This window comes from Sapajus apella, unplaced genomic scaffold (assembly GCF_009761245.1).
Source record: "Sapajus apella isolate SASKATOON/1434 unplaced genomic scaffold, GSC_monkey_1.0 scaffold4, whole genome shotgun sequence".
Classification (NCBI taxonomy): domain Eukaryota; kingdom Metazoa; phylum Chordata; class Mammalia; order Primates; family Cebidae; genus Sapajus; species Sapajus apella.
The window spans coordinates 976,582-997,724 of NW_022436944.1; the positions used below are offsets into that span (position 1 = coordinate 976,582).

General features: G+C 40.6%; 1 protein-coding gene and 1 pseudogene across 1 annotated transcript in view; one reads left to right on the forward strand and one right to left on the reverse strand.

Moving 5' to 3' along the window:
• Positions 1 to 2,307, reverse strand: part of SAMD7 (sterile alpha motif domain containing 7) — a 27,497-nt gene extending 25,190 nt beyond the window's left edge. The window contains exons 1-2 of the mRNA XM_032260846.1: positions 2,041 to 2,307; positions 803 to 942 (exon numbers count right to left, since the gene is read on the reverse strand). The gene's annotated coding sequence lies outside the window, so the exon portion shown is untranslated. The remainder of the gene's footprint in view (positions 1 to 802; positions 943 to 2,040) is intronic.
• Positions 1 to 15,924, forward strand: part of LOC116537690 — a 19,915-nt pseudogene extending 3,991 nt beyond the window's left edge.
• The last annotated feature ends 5,219 nt before the right edge of the window (positions 15,925 to 21,143 follow it).

Genomic DNA, 21,143 nt, shown 5'->3' on the forward strand with positions numbered 1-21,143 from the left:
TTTCTCAGTGCCTAGTAGCCAGCTGCCAATTTTATATATTTGTCTATTATTGGCTATACTATGACCATTCATTAAAATCAGTGCAATTTGAGTTTAGAAAATCCTGGATTTGAGCAATTATATGTAGAATATTTATGGTATGTATGATGCATGTTTTCTGATTACATACATTAAAATGAGTTAGTTTTTAAATAACTGCTATACCTGGTAAGTTTTTATATTTGAAAAGTAGAGCAGTAGAATTAAATGTTTCCACAGTTCTGAGATAAATAAATGTAACATTTTAAATTAAAATGAGAGTCATTTTTACAATTCAGGCCTGGCTTCTTGTGAGTTTTCTTGACTTTCTCTTAGGCAGTATCCCAACAATTCCAAAGTCATTCCTCCTACTTTTGCTCTGCAGAGGTCTTTGTAGCCCATCTCCTCCAATTCTGCTCTGAGCAAAACCCAAATAGGCCTTCTTCTGGATCTCTCCATATCTTGCTCCCCTACCCATCTCTGCCGAGGACAGAGGAGAACTTTAGAGGTCTCTTTTCTACTGGTTTGAATTATGCCACTCTCACCCCACTTTAGAAGGAAACTAGATTTAATTTTAGTTTTAGTTTTAAATAACAGTAGGAATTTTCTCTGTTAAACTAGCACAATATAAATAAAAAGGAGTTATCACTGTAATCGTGTGTGCTACTACCAACGAAGACAGTTAATCCTGAAGCACTTGGCAGTGCCGCTAAAATGTATTTCACTTTCACTAAAGGCATATGCTTGTAGTACTTTTCTAACTGCATTTCACCATAGCACTTGCCCTGGAAATCGTTATTGAAGACAGTGAGTTACGTGCTGGCTGCTCTCACTTCTTATTTCTTTTTACTCTGGAAGCTCATTTTCATTAGATCCATTCATGCCGTCTTGAAATGTCAGGTGCTAGGCACAATTACAAATATCCTAACAAAAAAGGTAAACCTTTGTCATCATTAAAATAAATCGAAATTATGTACTTTCTACTGGATTCAATATAATTTATGTGCTATTACAGTTTGTATAAATTATGTTCACTTTCTTCAAAAGATTGTGAAGCAAAGTCCATTACATATAAATCTGTAGAGATTAAAGTGAAATTCTAGCCATATTCATATAATGGAACTGAATATTAGGTATTTTAGTTAGAAAGTCTTAAAGAATGAATTAAGAAATATCAATATAGGCCGGGCGCGGTGGCTCAAGCCTGTAATCCCAGCACTTTGGGAGGCCGAGGCGGGTGGATCACGGGGTCAAGAGATTGAGACCATCCTGGTCAACATGGTGAAACCCCGTCTCTACTAAAAATACAAAACATTAGCTGGGCATGGTGGTGCGTGCCTGTAATCCCAGCTACTCAGGAGGTTGAGGCAGGAGAATTGCCTGAACCCGGGAGGAGGAGGTTGCGGTGAGCCGAGATCGCGCCATTGCACTCCAGCCTGGGTAACATGAGTGAAACTCCGTCTCAAAAAAAATAAAAAAAAAAAAAGAAATATCAATATAGATTTTATTTCATGATTATCATTGATTGTTCCTCAATGTTTTTCTGAAATTTTCTACTCTGACATTTCATGGTTTATACATCATGACAATTTTTGGAATATAGATATTTGCAGTAATGGGAAGCCATTAAAATAATAATGTGTAGTAAACATACAGATGTAACACATAGAGGTAGGTACTGAATCTATTTGCAGATAATAAAACAACAGGAAATTTACATACAACTTTGAACTGGCTTTATCTTAAATAAGTGTCATTTTATTTTCACTTAAAAACTCCAAAAACTGAGATCAGGCAGTGTTTATTTGGCAGGAATGGTACATCATCTTTACTTGTTAGTAACTTCAGTCAAGTAGGAATTTATTAGCTCACATACTGTTAGTAATAGAGCCAATAAAGTTTACAGATAAACTTAAGCATTTCCTTCAAGATAAAGATGTCCTTCTATTTTATATGTACAGGATTTTGCTTACAGTAACTAGCCTCAATTTTGGCCTAATCAATGTGTAGTTATGTACTTACATCCTCTATGAAGACTTCTTGTCTTTGGTATTGCTGATGGAAGAACCACACAAAGACTTTCTGTCCTTCAACTGCGGAATCTTCTCTGGCTGCAGGTTGAAAAATACATCTGACAACCCTTTCGAGAAAATGGTCTTAATTCAGTTTAACCTTGCCTTAAATACGAATTCAACTAAGTTGATTAGTCCTATTTCATGACAGAAACTTTGCCCTCTGATATCCTCTACTGATAGGCTAAAAGATGTTAAGCCCAAGGAAAGTGCCCTACAAGGTACATAAACCTGTCTCAGAGCTTAGCCGTTAGTGTAATCCTTCCTCAGCCTTTAAGATGCTTTGTGGGCATTCACTTAATACCACTGTTCAACTTGACACAAAAGAAAAATACTATGCGAATAAATAATAAGCTTTTCTTTGATGGAACTATATAGTCTATTTCGTATTTCCAACAGGTATCAAGTGGAAACGTTTCTTTTGCAAGTAAGAAAAAAACTAAGTTATTTTCCACAGAGCTGAAACATTTGACAAAAGATGGCAGTCTATCTTAAAAGAAGCTTCTATAATGGACAATTGTACTTTAATTCTTTTTTTCTTTTTTTATAAATGGGGTTTCACTATGTTGATCAGGCTGGTCTTGAACTCCCGACCTCAGGTGATCCACCCGCCTTGGCCTCCAAAGTGCTTGGATTATAGGCGTGAGCCACCACACCCGGCCGCTGTGCTTTAATTCTTCTAGGCAGTGAGAAAACCCTTCATTGTCTGTGTGAAAGCTGTGATCTGTATAAGAGGGAAAATATGGAATTTTGTAATTCCATATTTTTTTTTCCATATTTTGTTTTTCTGTTTCAGTTATATTTGCTGGAGACACATTTGTAGCTTGAAAAAGAACATCCATATTTTTTGATTCCTAGTAATTTACTAGTGTAAAGTACAAAATTAAAATTTAATATAAGAAATGTAAGTTGGCCGGGCGCGGTGCCTCAAGCCTGTAATCCCAGCACTTTGGGAGGCCGAGGTGGGTGGATCACGAGGTCAAGAGATCAAGACCATCCTAGTCAACATGGTGAAACCCCGTCTCTACTAAAAATACAAAAAAAAAAAAAAAAAATCAGCTGGGCATGGTGGCGTGTGCCTGTAATCCCAGCTACTCAGGAGGCTGAGGCAGGAGAATTACCTGAACCCAGGAGGCGGAGGTTGCGGTGAGCCGAGATGGCGCCATTGCACTCCAGCCTGGGTAACAAGAGCGAAACTCCTTCTCAAAAAAAAAAAAAAAAAAGAAATGTAAGTTGTGTTACAAGTAATGCTTTAGGCTTCCAGCTTGAAGGTAACCTGCTCCTTTGTTGACACACCTTTTTATCACTGGCCATTGAGCTCATTATAAGAAATTGCCTGTGAAACTTACTCTATTCCAGGGTTATTGTTCATAAAAAAATGGTCAACAGCAGGGACTTAGGTGACCAACAGACTCAATAAGCCCCAGCACCACCACTCACTAGCTGTGTGACCTGGTCACATTACTGAACTTCTCTGAGTCTTAGTTTCCTCATCTCAGAAGAGCCATTCTTTGGGAAGGGAAGCAACAAGGTAGGCAAAGTGTTTGAACAGTTTCCACTAAACATTAGCCATTATAGTAGGTAACATAGTTGAGGATCCATGTGAGAAATTTTTCTCAGCCTGTAGTCCTGTGTTGAGGATCCATGGTAAAAATTTTTCTCAGCCTGTAGTACTAGGGACAATTGGGCTTTCTTTTTTTTTTTCTGAAAAAGAAGCCCAAAATAAAATCTTAGGAATCACGTAAATAGTGTGTTACATTCTTTGCATTGGTTAGTAGGAAGCTCCAGGCCTGCCTTTAGGCATGCATTTTTATTTATTTATTTTTTGTGTTGTAGATACTTTTTTCTTATTATTATATTGCACTTTAGGTTCTGGGATACATATGCAAAACATGCAGGATTGTTGCATAGGTACATACATGGCAACGTGGTTTGCTGCCTCCATCCCCCCGTCACCTATATCTGACATTTCTCCCCATGTTATCCCTCCCCAACCTTCCTACCCCCCACTGTCCCTCCCCTATTCCCCTACAACAGACCCCAGTGTGTGATGTTCTCCTCCCTATGCCCATGTGTTCTCATTGTTCAACACCCGCCTATGAGTGATAACATGCATTGTTTTTCTGTTCTTGTGTCAGTTTGCTGAGAATGATGGTTTCCAGGTTCATCCATGTCCCTATAAAGGATGCAAACTCATCATTTTTAATGGCTGCATAGTGTTCCATGGTGTATATGTGCCACGTTTTCCCTGTCCAGTCTATCATCGATGGGCATTTGGGTTGGTTCCAGGTCTTTGCTGTTGTAAACAATGCCATAATTAACATACATGTGCATGTGTCTTTATAATAGAATGATTTATAATCCTTCGGGTATATACCCAGTAATCAGATTGCTAGGTCAAATGGAATTTCTATTTCTAGATCCTTGAGGAATCTCCACACTGTCTTCCACAACGGTTGAATTAATTTACACTCCCACCAACAGTGTAAAAATATTCCTATTTCTCCACATCCTCTCCAGCATCTGTTGTCTCCAGATTTTTTAATGATCACCATTCTAACTGTCATGAGACTGTATCTCAATGTGGTTTTGATTTGCATTTCTCTAATGACCAGTGATGATAAGTATTTTGTCATATGTTTCTTGGCCTCATAAATGTATTCTTTTAAAAGGCGTCTATGTCCTTCACCCACTTTTGAATGGGTTTGTTTGTTTTTTTCTTGTAAATCTGTTTTAGTTCTTTGTAGATTCTGGATATTAGTCCTTTGTCAGATGGTAGATAACAATTTTTTTCCCATTCTGTTGGTTGCTGGTTTACTCTAATGATTGATTCTTTTGCTGTCCAGAAGCTCTTGAGTTTAATTAGATCCCATTTGTCTATTTTGGCTTTTGTTGCCAGTGCTTTTGGTGTTTTAGTCATGAAGTCCTTGCCTATGCCTATGTCCTCGATGGTTTTGCCTAGGTTTTCTTCTAGGGTTTTGATGATGTTAGGCTTTATGTTGAAGTCTAATCCATCTGGAGTTAATTTTGGTGCAAGGTGTCAGGAAGGGCTCCAGTTTCTGCTTTCTGCACATGGCTAGCCAGTTTTCCCAACACCAGTCATTAAACAGGAAATCCTTTCCCCATTGCTTGTTTTTGTGAGGTTTGTCAAAGATTAGATGGTTGTAGATGTGTGGCATCTCCTCCAAGGCCTCTGTTCTGTTCCATCAGTCTATATCTCTGTTTTGGTACCAGTACCATGCTGTTTTGATTACTGTAGCCTGGTAGGATAGTTTGAAGTCAGGTAGGATGATGCCTCCAGCTTCATTCTTTTTGCTAAGAATTGTCTCGGCTATGTGGGCTCTCTTTTGGTTCCATATGAAGTTTAAAGTGGTTTTTTCCAGTTCTGTGAAGGAGGATGATGGTAGCTTGATGGGGATAGCATTGAATCTATAAATTACTTTAGGCAGTATGGCCATTTTCATGATATTGATTCTTCCTAACCATGGGCATGGAATGTTTTTCCATCTGTTTGTGTCCTCTCTTATTTCCTTGAGCAGTGGTTTGTAGTTCTCCTTGAAGAGGTCCTTTACATTCTTTGTTAGTTTTATTCTTAGGTATTTTATTGTCTTTGTAGCAATTGTGAATGGCAGTTTGTTCTTGATTTTGCTCTCTTTAAGTCTGTTATTGGTAATGCTTGTGATTTTTGCACATTGATTTTGTATCCTGAGACTTTGCTGAAGTTGCTTATCAGTTTCAGGAGATTTTGGGCTGAGATGATGGGGTCTTCTAAATATGCAATCGTGTAGCCTGCAAATAGAGACAATTTGACTTCCTCCTTTCCTAATCGAATACCCTTTATTTATTTTTCTTGCCTAATTGCTCTGGCTAGAACTTCCAATACTATATTGAATAGGAATGGTGTGAGAGGGCATCCTTGTCCAGTGCCAGATTTCAAAGGGAATGCTTCCAGTTTTTGCCCATTCAGTATGATATTGGCTGTTGGTTTGTCATAAATAGCTTTTATTATTTCGAGATACGTTCCATCAATACCTAGTTTATTGAGAGTTTTTAGCATAAAGGGCTGTTGAATTTAGTCGAAGACTTTCTCTGCATCAATTGAGATAATCATGTGGTTTTTGTCTTTGGTTCTGTTTATGTGGTGAATTACATTTATAGACCTGCGTATGTTGAACCAGCCTTGCATCCCTGGGATGAAGCCTCCTTCATCTTGATGGATAAGCTTTTCAATGTGTTGTTGCAATCAGTTTGCCAGTATTTGATTGAAGATTTTTGCATCTATGTTCATCACGGATATTGGCCTGAAGTTTTCTTTTCTTGTTGAGTCTCTGCCGGGTTTTGGTATCAGGGTGATGTTGGTCTCATCAAATGATTTGGGAATGATTCCCTGTTTTTGAATATAGTTTCAGTAGGAATGGTACCAGCTCCTCTTTGTATGTCTGGTAGAATTCAGCTGTGAACCCACCTGGACCTGGGCTTTTTTTGGTTGGTAGGCTATTAATTGCTGCCTCAACTTCAGCCCTTGTTATTGGTCTATTCAGGGTTTCGACTTCTTCCTGATTTAGGCTTGGGAGGGTGCAAGTGTCCACGAATTTATCCATTTCTTCCAGGTTTACTGATTTATGTGCATAGAGTTGTTTGTAGTAATCTCTGATGATGATTTGTATCTCTGCAGAATCAGTGGTGATATCCCCTTTATTGTTTTTTGTTGCATCTATTTGATTCTTCTCTCTTTTCTTTTTTATTAATCTGGCTAGTGGTCTATTTTGTTGATCTTTAAAAAAAAAACAGCCACTGGATTTATTGATTTTTTGAAGTGTTTTTTGTGTCTCTATCTCCTTCAGTTCTGCTCTGATCTCAGTTATTTCTTGTCTTCTGCTAGACTTTGTATTTTTTTTATCTTGCTTCTCTAGCTCTTTCAATTTTGATGATAGGGTGTTGATTTTAGATCTTTCCCTGCTTCTCCTGTCGGCATTTATTGCTATAAATTTTCCTCTAGCCACTGCTTTAAATGTGTCCTAGAGATTCTGGTATGTTGTGTCTTTGTTCTCATTGGTTTTGAAGAACATCTTCATTTCTGCCTTCATTTCATTGTTTATCCAGTCGACATTCAGGAGCCAGTTGTTCAATTTCTATGAAGCTGTGCGGTTCTGAGTTAGTTTCTTAATCCTGAGTCCTAATTTGATTGCACTGTGGTCTGTTCAGAGCTGTTGGGCAGGTATGTTTAAGTCTGCTGCAGCAGAACTCAAAACCGCTTTTTTTTCCATGTGCTCTGTCCTAGGAAGATGGGGCTTTATTTATAAGTTCCTGACATGGTGCTGCCTTTTTTCAGAGCTGCCCTGCCCAGCAAGGAGGTAGCCAAGACACAGTCTGCCAGCAGAGGCGTTGCTAAGCTGCTGTGGGCTCTGTCCAGCTGTTGTGTGAACTTCCTTGCAGTTTTGTTTATAGGGGTATAGTTAGAACTGCCTGAGTAATTGCAGTTTGCCTCAGTATTGGTGGACTGCCTCAGTAATGGCAGATTGCCTCGGTAATGGCAGACTGCCTTGGTAGTGGTAGACTGCCTTGGTAATGGCGGATGCCCATCCCCTAGTAGCGCTGGACTGACCTAGGTCCAGCTGCCCTTGCTGCAAAACTCTCAATCCAGAGCATTTCAGATTCCTGGTCTTTGTGGGGGTGGGACCCACTGAGCCACATCACCTGGCTCCCTGTTTCAGCCCCCATTTTTTCAGTTGAACGGGCAGCTCTGTCCCCAGGCATTCCAGGAGCCAGTTGAAAGGGCCGCCCAGATTTGTGTGGGATTTTGTGCAGAGACCCGCTGCACTGGCTGAAACAGCCACGCTGGAAACTCATGGCACTCTTCCGCCTGGGAATCTCCTGGTCTGTGGGCAGCAATAACTTGTTTGGAAATGCAGTGTTCACTCACCCTCTGCGTTGTTCTCCCTGGGAACTGCACTCCAGAGCTGTTTCTATTCGGTCATCTTGGATCCGCTCCCTTTATTTATTTATTTTAAGACAAGTTATTGCTCTGTCGCCCAGGCTAGAGTGCAGTGGTGCGATCATGGCTCACTATAGCCTCTACATCCTCAGACTCAAGCAATCCTCCCACCTCAGCCGCTAAGTAGCTAGGACCACTGGTGCATGACCATACGCCTAACTAATTTTGTTTGTATGTTTTTGTAAGGACAGGCTTTTGCCATGTTGCTCAGGCTGGTCTTGAACTCCTGAACTCTAGCAATCCACCCACCTCGGCCTCCCAACGTGCTGGGATTATAGGTGTGAGCCACGATGTCCAGCCTAAACCTGCATTTTAAAACCAGAAATCATCTATGGCTTCATCTTATTTTCCCTAATTATTTTCCCTTTGCCTTAATTTTTACTAAAGTGTCTTTCTCGTGTTGTGAATTTTGAAATGTCTCATAAATTTATTAGCATTTATAATATTAATGCTTATAGTTTTTTTAATCACTCGGGTAGTCCTCAAATTAGAAGAGCTTGCATCTGAAAGACTTGCTTATACATTGTTCAACAGAAACTTATACATGCATTGTTTTCATACAAGCAATATCATAAAGAGTATTTAGGTTCATGCCAGCCCATAGACATCAATCTGACAATGTAATGGCAGTCCTCATTCCAATATAGAGCCACCATTTATATTTCTGTTTCTCTGGAAAATGTGATCAGAGTATCAGTGGGGTTCATTAATGACATTTTCTGCTGCCTCAGTCCTGGATGAGTTCCCAAGACCCTCACTTGTGGTTGCCACTCCTCTTGCTCCCCACACGAGCTCCTGCTATGAGGGTGGGGCTAAGACTGTGTTACAGAAGGTGCTCTGGTGGGTGGAAGGACAGGAGTAGGAGAAACAGTGGCTTCCAGAGAGTCTGAGGCTCTGATTGGAAGTGGGGGAGAAGAGGCAGGAACTTCCTTGTATTCAGTTAATGCATATCAGTCTGGCTTTGCCAATTGTTAAAATACTGACATTTTCCCACTCTGGTTGGAAAATAGCCACTGCCCTGAGCCCCTAACTGCTCACCGACCCCAGTTGCTCCTGGATACCCCCTCCCCACAGTGCAACATCTAAAGGGGTAGTTCCTAATGCAGCAGGGGGCGGGCAGCTCCTGCTTGGGCACCTCAGCCAGCCTCCAGTTAAACCGGTCAGTCCTGGAGGTGACTGCCTGCTGAATGACAGAGATCACAGTGCGGAGGAGTGGGAGGGCCCACAGATCTCTGGCTATTTTGGAAATAGTTGGAAGAAGCTCCACCGAAAGAGAACAGGTGACGATAAGCCACCAGCAATGGCTTTGGGAATTATTTGTTAGTCATTCAGGAGTGTTATAAATTTGCACCCTATGCTCAGTACAGAAAAGCCTTTTTACTTTCCTGCAATTATTCTAGTATCCCTCCAAAATCCTACTCTCTGAATAAGAGGTGAAGACTACATTTAGTCACATCTAGTCAATTCAAACCTATTCAACAATAAAGAGAAAATGTTTCTCAGGTAACATAGTCTCTTCCAAGATGAAATTGTCTCTTTTGGGTTTTTAATTTATTTCCCTTTCTTCCTCAAGATGATGTAGGAGATGACACGTGTCCTGGTGATGGGAAAGTGGAGGATGGGGTATCAGAGAGTGTTGAGGTCCCATGTGCTGCCCTTTGGGTCTCCTGATGCTGCTGCCTCAGGCTGGAGGCTCTGGCTTCAGATGCAGACATCATCATGGTCTGCTTGCCAGGAAGTCCTCCGGGCTGACTCAGCATCATGTTTTCCCCTGCTGTCACAGGGACACAGTCGTGCTCTGAGGTGTGTCTGGTCCTGATACCCATTCATCCTCTGGCTTGTGTGGTCCTCACTGTAGCCTTGGGCACAGGTTATTTGTGCCCTGGCCTTGGTGACCCACCCTAGCAAGTTTCCCAGAAACAGCTTCTCTTAATATTGCCCAAAGGCATGCCGGCACTTGTAGATCCCTTCACACCACTCAGAATCACTCAAGAAAGCTAACTCAGTCTCTCTCTGTCTGGCCTTGGCAGCCCTAGGTTGTGCCAGGGTACTTTGCTGAGAGGTTTCCTTCTAGGAAATCACACAGAACGTGAGGCAAGCGCCCTTCTGCCTTAGCTTTTCCCTCCACTCATCTAACACAGCTCCTCTCTTCTGGACTCCGGAGTACCCTTGAATATCTCTGGATTCAAAGAATAGCCCACCTTCCTCCTGACTTGCCAGGACTGCTTTCTATACAGCTGTGGTCCTGTCTTCCAGGCCTGGCCCTTGGTATGTAAACCAGCGGAGATGATCTGAAATTGTTGCCCATTCACTCTCTACAAGGTTTAGTTTTGAAGACAAACGTCTCAACTAAGTAGGTGAAAAAAACCAATGTGAGACTCAAAGCCAGGCCACCTTGGCCTCTTTGATGACAGGAATTCTCACCTTCTCCCTCCGTGGGGAATGACCTCATGCTCCACCTCTGCGTCATCTGAAGAAGCAGCTGCCTTTGTATCTTCACATCTTTAACTGGAAAAATGTAAAGTTAGTAAGCACATTTTGTTATGACTTAACCATCACTAACTTCTCTAAATATTGTCAGGATATATTGAAAAGGAAAGATTGATTTAGAACTATTTTATATCATCATTTGTTTTGATACGAGCACACTTCTGACCCACAATGTACTTGAAATGATTTTCTCCTACACTGTGGAGTGCTTTTATTTCTAAGAGATAAACATGTAAATATACAAATGGAATATAATCAGATTCATTGCAAAGAAACTTTTTTCATGTAAACAAAAGACTTCCAAAGAAAGAATGGGAAAGAGTTCCTCTTCATTGAAACAATGCTTCAAAGCAAGTACTTCTCTTGCTTTGCCCAGAAGTAGATGGTGTTTATTTCACAATCTAAGGAAACTGTGAAAAATTGAAATCCACCTCAATGAGATTGTGGTTCACTTTTTAAAAATATAGTAGCATTAGGCCGGGCGCAGTGGCTCATGACTGTAATCTCAGCACTTTGGAAGGCCAAGACGGGCAGATTGCGAGGTCAAGAGATCGAGACCATCTTGGCCAACATGGTGAAACCCCATCTTTTTAAGAAACAAAAAAAAAAAAAAAGAAAAAAGAAAAAATATATAGTAGCATTAAATAAATTATTCTGATATTGTTATATGTGTTTTGTAATGCTTCTAACAATTAACAGAAGACTGTATTTGATATAAGTCTTGTGTGAATGAAAGTGTTTGCTTAGGGGAATAACTGACATAGAAATAACAGTTTATATGAAATTGCATTTAATCATCTCAATGAAGTATACCGTTGTTATAATGGCAAGTCCATTGAATCAGCTCTTTCTCATAGAGATTATACAAATGAACAACAATTTGGAAATGGTAAAGTAAGAAAGACAGTCAACATAGAGGTTTTCATTATCATTTTCCTTAATTGCCTTAATTTAAAATGGTCTCTATGTTAAACCCCCATATAAAAAAAATTGGTCACACTTTCATAATATTCCTTTTAAAATTTTGCTAAAATTTAGAAAGCCACAGGCCCTGAGTAACAAAAATAAGACTTAAAAAATTTTCTGCATGGTAAAGTGCTTTTAAAAATCATTTAATTTTAAATACTGCTTTCTAATGACTATAAAATGTGGAGCACCATAAGCTCTGTATGCCGAAGACATAATTCTTGTTTCTAGTTTATAATCTATGCCTTTTTGTGTGTGTGCAAAGGACCCTTGTTTCTGCTATGTGATTCCCCTGTTCTTCCTTCTTCACTACTAAGATTGCATAAAAACTAATCATGTAAAATAACTGACAAGGTATGAAAAAAGAAAGTTGGCTGGGAAACAGGAAGAAATGACATTTCATTCTCAAACGGGCAAATTTTAATTTAAAAGGATTAGCAAAACAATTCCGCTTGTAAACTGCTGTTGGTGGCATTCTTTTCTTTAGCATCAAGATCGTAAAATAAAAACTTCTCTGGAGGATGTGAATCTAGGCTTCTGGAATTAAACTTCCGGAATTGAATGCAGTTTTGTCATGTGAATATTAATTGTAATGGAATTTGTTTTCAAAAATGATTTGCATTTCTCCAAATAAAAACATCCTCCACAAAGCATGATTATGGAAAATGGAACTGCAATTACCATGCTCTATGGCTCAATAAAATGTTGAGCTCTTTTGCTGGTGTCATTATGATTCATGGGTAACATATTTTCATCGTCATTAGAATACTTGGAAAATTAGGCTAGAATTACCTCATTGACTGCTATTAGCCAAAGCTCCAGGATTCAGTGCCAAAAATAAATCCTTGTAATAATAGACTTCAACAGTTGTACAAAGCAGGCTTTTAAACACTGGTTTCTGGAAACTAAATATTACTTGCTATAACAAAAGGCCTATCAGGCTTAGATTTCTAGCCCAGACTAGTTATATAGACAGATTTCCTTTTAATAATATGGCAATGTTTACAGAAGTAGCATAATGACATTACTGATAATGTTTTTTTTCTGTTTAAATTCTTTTTTTTTTTTTGGTAAAGAGACTCTACATTTATAAATATGATCCTATGCACACCCAACATACCCAGATATTTTATAAAGCAGTAACAGCATTTGATCAAATCCTGAAAAAATACAATAATTGCGCTTCATACACTGTGGATCATTGACCAAATCAGAAGTGATCCCTTGGATCTCTTTGACTCTTGCAGTTATCTTTTTCTTTTTTTGAGACGGAGTTTCGCTCTTATTACCCAGGCTGGAGTGCAATGGCGCGATCTCGGCTCACCGCAACCTCCGCCTCCTGGGTTCAGGCAATTCTCCTGCCTCAGCCTCCTGAGTGGCTGGGATTACAGGCACGCGCCACCATGCCCAGATAATTTTTTGTATTTTTAGTAGAGACGGGGTTTCACCATGTTGACCAGGATGGTCTCGATCTCTTGACCTCGTGATCCACCCACCTTGGCCTCCCAAAGTGCTGGGATTACAAGCATGAGCCACCGCGCCCGGCCAAGTTGTCTTTTTCAAAGCAATATCAGATGTCATTGTTTTATAACTAAGTAGTGAATCGCTTTTATGAGTGTCACGTGGCATGAAATATCTTTTCTTTTCTCTCTTTTTTTTTTTTGAGATGCAGTCTTGCTCCGTTGCCCAGGCTGGAGTGCAGCGGCATAATCTCAGCTCACTGCAACCTCTGCCTCCCAGATTCAAGCTGCTTCCGCCTCCCAAGTAGCTGAGATTACAGTCATGCACCACCACACTCAGCTAATTTTTGTATTTTTAGTAGAGGCAGCGTTTCTCCATGTTAGCAAGGCTGGTCTCGAACTCTTGACCTCAGGTGATCGGCACACCCTAGTCTCCCAAAGTGCTGGAATTACAGGCGTGAACCATCATGCCCGGCCATCTTTTTTTAAAGTTGTGATAAGTATATATAACATAAAATTTACCATCTTAATCATTTTTAAGTGTGCAGTTCAGTAGTAAACACATTCATATTGTTATGCAGCAGATATTCAGGACTCTTTTTATTTTGCAGAACTGAAACTCCATGCCCATTGAACAACAACTCCCCTTTCTTTGGCCCCACCAGTCCCTGGCAACCACTATTTTACTTTCTATAAGCGCTACAAATTTAACCACCATAGGTACCTCATATAAGTGAATCATACAATAATTGTCCTTTTGTGACTGGCTTGTTTCAGTTAGCATAATGTCATCAAGGTTCATCCATGCAGTACCGTATGTCAGAATTCCTTTCCTTTTTAAGGCCAAATAAATTCTACTGTGTGTAGATACCATATTTTACCCATTCATTTGCCCATAGGTGGACTTTTGTGTTTCTTCCACCTGTTGACTATTGTGAAAAATGCTAGGCTTCTGGAATTAAACTTCTGGAATTGAATGCATTTTTTCTTATGTAGATATTAATTATAATGGAATTTGTTTCCAAAAATGATTTGCATTTCTCCAAATAAAAATATTCCCCACAAAGCATGATTATGAAAAATGGGAACTGCAATTATCATGTTCTATGGTTCAATAAAATGTTGAGCTCTTTTGCTGAGTGTCATCATGATTCACGGGTAACATATTTTCATCATCATTAGAGCATGAGACATGAGTGCATAGATATCTCTTTAAGATCCTGCTTTTAATTCTTTTGAGTATGTACTCAAGCGGAATTTCTGGATCATTTTTAAAGTTTTAATTTTTTTAAATTAATTTTTTTCATTTTTGAGGAACTGCCATACTGTTTTCTGCAGGAACTGCACCATCTGATATTCCCTGCAGCAATGCACAAAGGTTCCAATTTCTCCACATCCTCGCCAAGACTTGTTATTTTCTGTTGTTGTTGTTTTAATGATAGCCATAGCGTTGTGTATAAGAGGGTATCTCATTGTGGTTTTGACTTACACTTCCCCAATGATTAGTGATGCTGAACATTGTTTCACCTGCTCATTGGCCATTTGCATTTCTTCTTTGGAGAAATATCTTCCAAGTCTTTTGCCCATTTTAAAATCAGGTTGTGTCACTGGCAAAGCCTGAGTGCTGTCTTCTAGCTCTCCTCCTGGATAGCTTCACCACTCGCTCCTCCTCCTCCACCAACTACAGGTCTCTGAGCTCCAGCCAGCCGCTCAGCTATGGTGCCCAGCCCATCAGCAGCACGGCCAGCGTCTATGCAGGCGCCGAGGGCTCTGGTTCCCGGATCTTCGTGTCCTGCTCCACCAGCTTCCGGGGAGACTTGGGCTCTGGGGGCCTGGCCACAGGGATGGCTGGGGGTCTGGTGGGAATGGGAGCATCCAGAATGAGAAAGAGACCATGAAAAGCCTGAATGACTGCCTGACCTCCTATCTGGACAGAGCGAGGAGCGTGGAGACTAAGAACTGGAGTGTGGAGAGCAAAATCTGGGAGCACCTAGAGCATAAGGGACCCCAGGTCAGAGGTTGGGTGCATTACTTCAAGACCATTGAGGACCTGAGAGCTCAGAGCTTTGCAAACATTGTGGACAATTTCCAGATCATTCTGCAGATCAACAATGCCCGTCCTGCTGCTGATGACCTTAGAGCGAGGTGTAAGACAGGCCATGCATCAGTCTGTGGAAAGCAACATCCATGCACTCTGCAAGGTCACTGATGACACCAATATCACTCAGCTGCAGCTGGAGACAGAGATTGAGGCTTTCAAGGAGAAGCTGCTCTTCATAAAGAACCATGAGGAGGAAGTAAAAAGTCTATAAGCCCAGACTGTCAGCTCTGGGTTGACTGTGGAATTAGATGCCCCCAAATCTCAGGACCTCAGCAAGATCATGACAGACAACTGGGCCCAATACCACAAGCTGTCTCAAAAGAACCAAGAGGAACTAGACAAGTACTGGTCTCAGCAGATTGAGGAGAGCACCACAGTAGTCTCCATGCACTCCACCAAGATCAGAGCTGCTGAGATGACATTCATGGAGCTGGGATATACAGTCCAGACCTTGGAGATCAACCTGGGCTCAATGAGAAATCTGAAGGCCAGTTTGGAGAACAGCCTGAGGGCCTGAGGGAGGTGGAGCCATGCAGATGGAGCAGCTGGACAGGATCCTGCTGCACCTGGAGGTGGTCCTGCTGCAACCCAGGTGGAGGGACAGCGCCAGGCCCAGGAGTCCAAGGCCCTGCTGAACATCAAGGTCAAGCCGGAGGCTAAGATCACCACATACTGCAGCCTGCTTGCAGGGAGGACTTCAGTCTTGGTGATGCTCTGGACAACAGCAACTCCATGCAAACCAACCGAAAGAACACCACCCACAGGATAGTGGATGGCAAAGTGGTGGCTAAGACCAACGACACCAAAGTTCTGAGACATTAAGCCAGCAGAAGCAGGAAACTCTTTTGGGAGCAAGAGGCAAATAAAAAGTTCAGAGGTCAAAAAATAAAATAAAGTTGCTGGCTTTTCTGTTGCTGCTGAATTGCAGAAGTTCTTTGTATATGCTGGATATTAACCACTTATCAGATATATGATTTGCAAACATTTTTTCCTATTCTATAGGCAGGATTGAAGCCTGAGCAAAAGAGTGAGACCTTGTATTTAAAAAAATAGCTGGGCATGGTTGTACATGCCTGTGGTCCCAGTTACTCAGGAGGTTGACGTGGGAGATTGCATAGGCCTGTGAGGTCAAGGCTGCAGTGAGCCACGATGGCACCACTGCATTCCAACCTAGGCAACAGAGCGAGGCTCTGTCTCATGAAAAAAAAAAAAAAAAGTTTAGTCTTCATCAAGACCAGAAAGAGTTTATCTTCAAGAAACTGAAAGCTACTTGAAATCATCAATTATTGAGCCTTTTTCTAAGCTGGTTGTTTATACCTTTGAGGGATGACTTAATATCAATATTACTAAAAAGTTGGCAAAATTGAATGTGAGTTAGCTGCAAAACATCCTGCTTCAGTGATCATTGCTAAATTTATTTCTGTGTCCACGTAGAAAATGGTTCAATGCTTGAGGAGCTCCGTTAAGATCAAGGAGATATGAGTCATCATCTTTAGCCACGAAAACATTTTCAGTGCCCTTCATTCCTTTCAGTCGATCCAGATTTTTATATGGTATCACTTTATTTTGCTTGAAGGAATTTCTTTAATATTTCATGTAACGCCGTTCTGTTTGTGGGGAATTCTTTCAGATTTTATCTGGAAAAATATCCATTTTTCCTTTATATTTGAAAAATACTTTCACTTGGTGTAGAAGTCTAAATTGACAGGATTTTTACTCCAGTACTTTAAAGGTATTGTTTGGCCGGGCATAGGGGCTCATGCCTGTTATGCCAGCATTTTGGGAGGCTGAGATGGGAGGATCATTTGATCTCAAGGGTTCAAGACCAGCCTAGGCAACATAGCAAGACCCTATGTCTTAAAAAAATTAGCCAAACATGATGGTATGTGCTTGTAGTCTTAGCAGGCTGAACTGGGAAGATCACTTGATCCTGAAACGTTGAGGCTTCAGTGAACCATGATTGTACCATTGCACTCCAGCCTGGGCAACAGAGTGAGTCCCTGTCTCACAAATTTAAAAAAATAAAACAAAATAAAGGTATCATTCCACTGTTTCTTTCTTGCATTGTTTCTAGCAAGGAGTTTGCTGTCATTCTTCTCTTTGGTCCACTGTATATAATGTGTCTTTTTATTCCTCTAGCTGCCTTTAAGATTGTTTTATTTATCAATGGTGTTAAGCAATTTGATTATAAAATGCACTGTTTGTTTCATTTTTATGTGTGTGCTTCTCATGTCTGGGGTTCATTGAACTTCTTGGTTCTGTAGGTTTATGGTTTTCCTCAGTTTTCAAAAAAAAAAAAAATTGGCCATTCCTCTATCAAGTAATTTTTTTCCTCTTTTTTCCTTTAGGGACTCCAATTACACATATTTAGCTCAGTTAAAGTTATCTAACAGCTAGCTATCGTCTTATTCTTTTTTAAAAAAACCTTTTCTTCTCTCATGTATTTTTTTTTTACATACTTTCCTTAAAAAAAGCATTTCTACTTAAATGTGGTACCAAATGTGCAAAACAGAACATCATCCTTACTTGCTCTGGTGATATAAAAAAAAAGCATTTAAACGACAGCATAGGCATCTGTATATAAGGTGGAGCCGGAAAGGGTAATGGTTAAAAGCATGGGCTCTGGAGCCCGGCTAGATGGCTCACTTCCTGGTTCTTTTACTTACTAGCTCTGCAATCTCAGCCTCTGTCTGCTTAGCCCCTCATCTCCATTATGGAGATGGTATTAGTACCTGCCTCTTAAAATTATGGCAAGGATCTCAGTTTATACATATAAAGAACTTCAAACTGTGGCTGACGCATGGTAGGCACTCAATCATTATCAGCTATTATCTCTAAATTTTACAACTGCCTTCGCAAGAAGCCCAGATGAACTGAACTAGACTCTCCAGAGAAGGAATCTGGGGAATCTGTATTTTTAACACATATTCTAGCTAATTCTTATATTCATGCAACTTTAGAAATGCTGACCCAAATAATATCACTAAAGATTGGATCAAATAAATTAAGGAGTTCTCCCTCTCTGTAGAAGTCTTTTCTACCTGCACTGCAAGAAAAGAAAAATCAGCCGAGTTTTCATTCTATGCAGCAGCTGTGTCACAACCTTTGAGACATATGGGAAGTCATTGTTGCAAATATTTTCCTTTCTTTGAAAGCAACAAAATAAGTAACAAATTATCAACAAACACTAAGTTCAATAGGTTAGACCAAAAATCATGTCCTCACAAAGAAATTTCCTTAATCATTACCCCCTGAAAATAGCTATTCTATGAACCCCAAATAATAAAAGGAAGGATAGAGGGCATTACTCCTAGATTCCTCTCTCCACCCTTCCCACACCCCTCGGCAGCCTCCCAGTGGATCTTGGATATATATACAACTAACATTCCTTGTCACCAATACTTAATCAGTAATCAAATTGTTACAACATGCCAAACATTTCCCATGCACCATCATATATTATCCTTATAACAACCATTTGAGGCAGCCACTGTTATTTGCTTCATTCTAGAAATGGAAACTGAAGCTCAGGAGGTCAAGATCCTAATACAGGCAGAGCCAGAATTTGAATCCAGGCCTATTTGACTTGAAACTTAAAGTGTAATCACTATTCCATTCTCCCACTGCCAAGGGTATGGTCCTCAGTCATCCACACTCATTTGAACCTCCAACAATGTAAGCAGTTTGGCTGGGTTTCTAAAATAGTGCATAGCTTGGCCTTCATTAAAACTTTTCAAATAACAAGTTTCAACCAATTGGTTTTCCAGTCCCATCTAAATCTGGCCCCTGGATACCTCATCCCAATGTCTCCACTCCTCGTTAGTGTGCACTTTGTTGCCCTATTTTGCACACAGACCTTGTACATGCTGACTCTGGGCCCTGCTTCCTCTCAGTTTCTCTGGAAAACCTTCCCCCTTTCCCCCTTCCTCACCCAAGTTCAACCCTTCCTCCAATTCTACTGACTACGAAAGCTTCTCTGAGTATCTCAGTAATTTCTCTTATCACTTTATTATATTTACAGCTTCAATCTACAAGATGCACAAACTAATATTTCAATACATGAAATATTATTTTGTACTGATCTTTTATTGTCGTCACATGTTATTCTGAGTTTCCCAATGAGAATGTATTGGAAATGTAGCAACGTAGGATGTAAGGAAAAGGTTCGTGTTTTCTGCTGCTGTAATACCCTCCCCACATCCAAAAGTACTTACTAAGCCCCTACCAGGTGTCTGGCTGTGCTGGGCATTTGGGATATGCCTGTAAAAGTCTTTGCAAAGGAACAAGACTCAAGGTTATTTTTGCCTCCTTCAGTGATAAGGCACATAATAGGTATTACAAATAATTAATTAGATTAAGTTTGGAGATATAGCATATAAAAAGAAGCACGGAATTTCAGAACTGAAAGAGATCTCAGACCAGGGATTTTCACTGGGGATGTGCTGCCTCCTCAGGTATTTTAGAAACCCATGGAGGATTTCTGGTTGCCTGTTTGGGGAATGTCATGGGATTTGATGGGTGGTTCCAGGGATAAAATATTTCTTGTAGTCTGCGGACTGCCCTGCTCAATGAGAGATTGTATTGCACAAAATTTTAAGATGATTTTCTGGGAATTCATGGAGATAAATTAGAATTAGCTGAGCTTAGAACGGAACTCCACTTTACATGAAACACAAAGCTTTCTCTTGGGTGAATAATAAAAAGAAAAGAAAGAAAAAGAAAATGTATCTGGGCAGTGTTGAGGGAAACACAGCCTGGCGCTTATGTTTAGCAAGCACACCACCAGTCCCATCCCACCCCAGCACACACAGACACACACAGGAGTCACCATTTTGCACAAGAACTGTGTTTTCATTTCTTTGTACTGTCCCCTTTTTAGGTCTCTGATCAAAAAGGCAGCAGAGATTCACAAAAATTTAATAATAAAATGTCCTCAACTTTTAGCAGAACAAAACCTCCCTTGATGTAACAGAAACAAACCCTGATCAAAGCGATGTGCTTCATGCTACACGCTGTAGCTAGAAACTCAGGCTCTCTTGATTGGAAAAAGAAACATGCTTCAGAGAGAAAGACAAGTTCCAGCTGGTCCAACATGCTTCAGAGAGAAAGACAAGGAGTGTGATTTCCTTCAGTTCGCCCACATAGGGAGAGCCCTGGGCAGACGGGGAACCAGGCACCAGCCCCATGAGCCAAAACCAGTTTGTCAAGAAGACAAGTCCGGCTGGGCGCGGTGGCTCACTTCTGTAATCCCAGCACTTTGGGAGGCCAAGGCAGGGTGGATCACCTGAGGTCAGGAGTTCCAGACTAGCCTGGCCAACATGGCGAAACCCTGTCTCTACTAAAAATACAAAAATTAGCCGGGCGTAGTGGCACGTGTCTATAATCCCAGCTACTCAGGAGACTGAGGCAGGAGAATCTCTTGAACCTGGGAGGTAGAGGTTGCAGTGAACTGCCGAGATCGTGCCACTGCACTCTAGCCTGGGTGACAGAGTGAGACTCTGTCTCAAAAAAAAAAAAAAGAAAGAAAGAAAGAAAAGAAGATAAGTCAATAAAAAATGCCAGCAGCTACCAATATGTCAATTGATTTTTGGGGTGAATTATGAATTCTTATAACAGAAAAAGTAACTTTTCTCTTCTGACCCTAGGGTTAATTCAGTAATTAATTAATTGTTTATTTATTCTAGACAGAGTCTTGCTCTGTCACCCAGGCTGAAGTGCAGTGATGCATTCTCGACTCACTGCAACCTCCACCTCCTGGCTTCAAGAGATTCTCCTGCCTCAGTCTCCTGAGTAGCTGGGACTACAGGTGTGAGCCATCACACGCAGCTAATTTTTGTGTTGGGTTTCATCATGTTGGCCAGGCTGGTCTCGAACTCCTGACCTCAGGTGATCTGCCCACTTTGGCCTCCCAAAGTGCTTAGGCTACAGGTGTGAGCCATCGCACCTTGCCAGTTCTTATCACTAGTTTTTTCTACTTTCTATTCTCCCTTTGTTGCCTTTCTAAAGATATGCTAAGAAAAACAAAAGTGAGGTCTTATCTT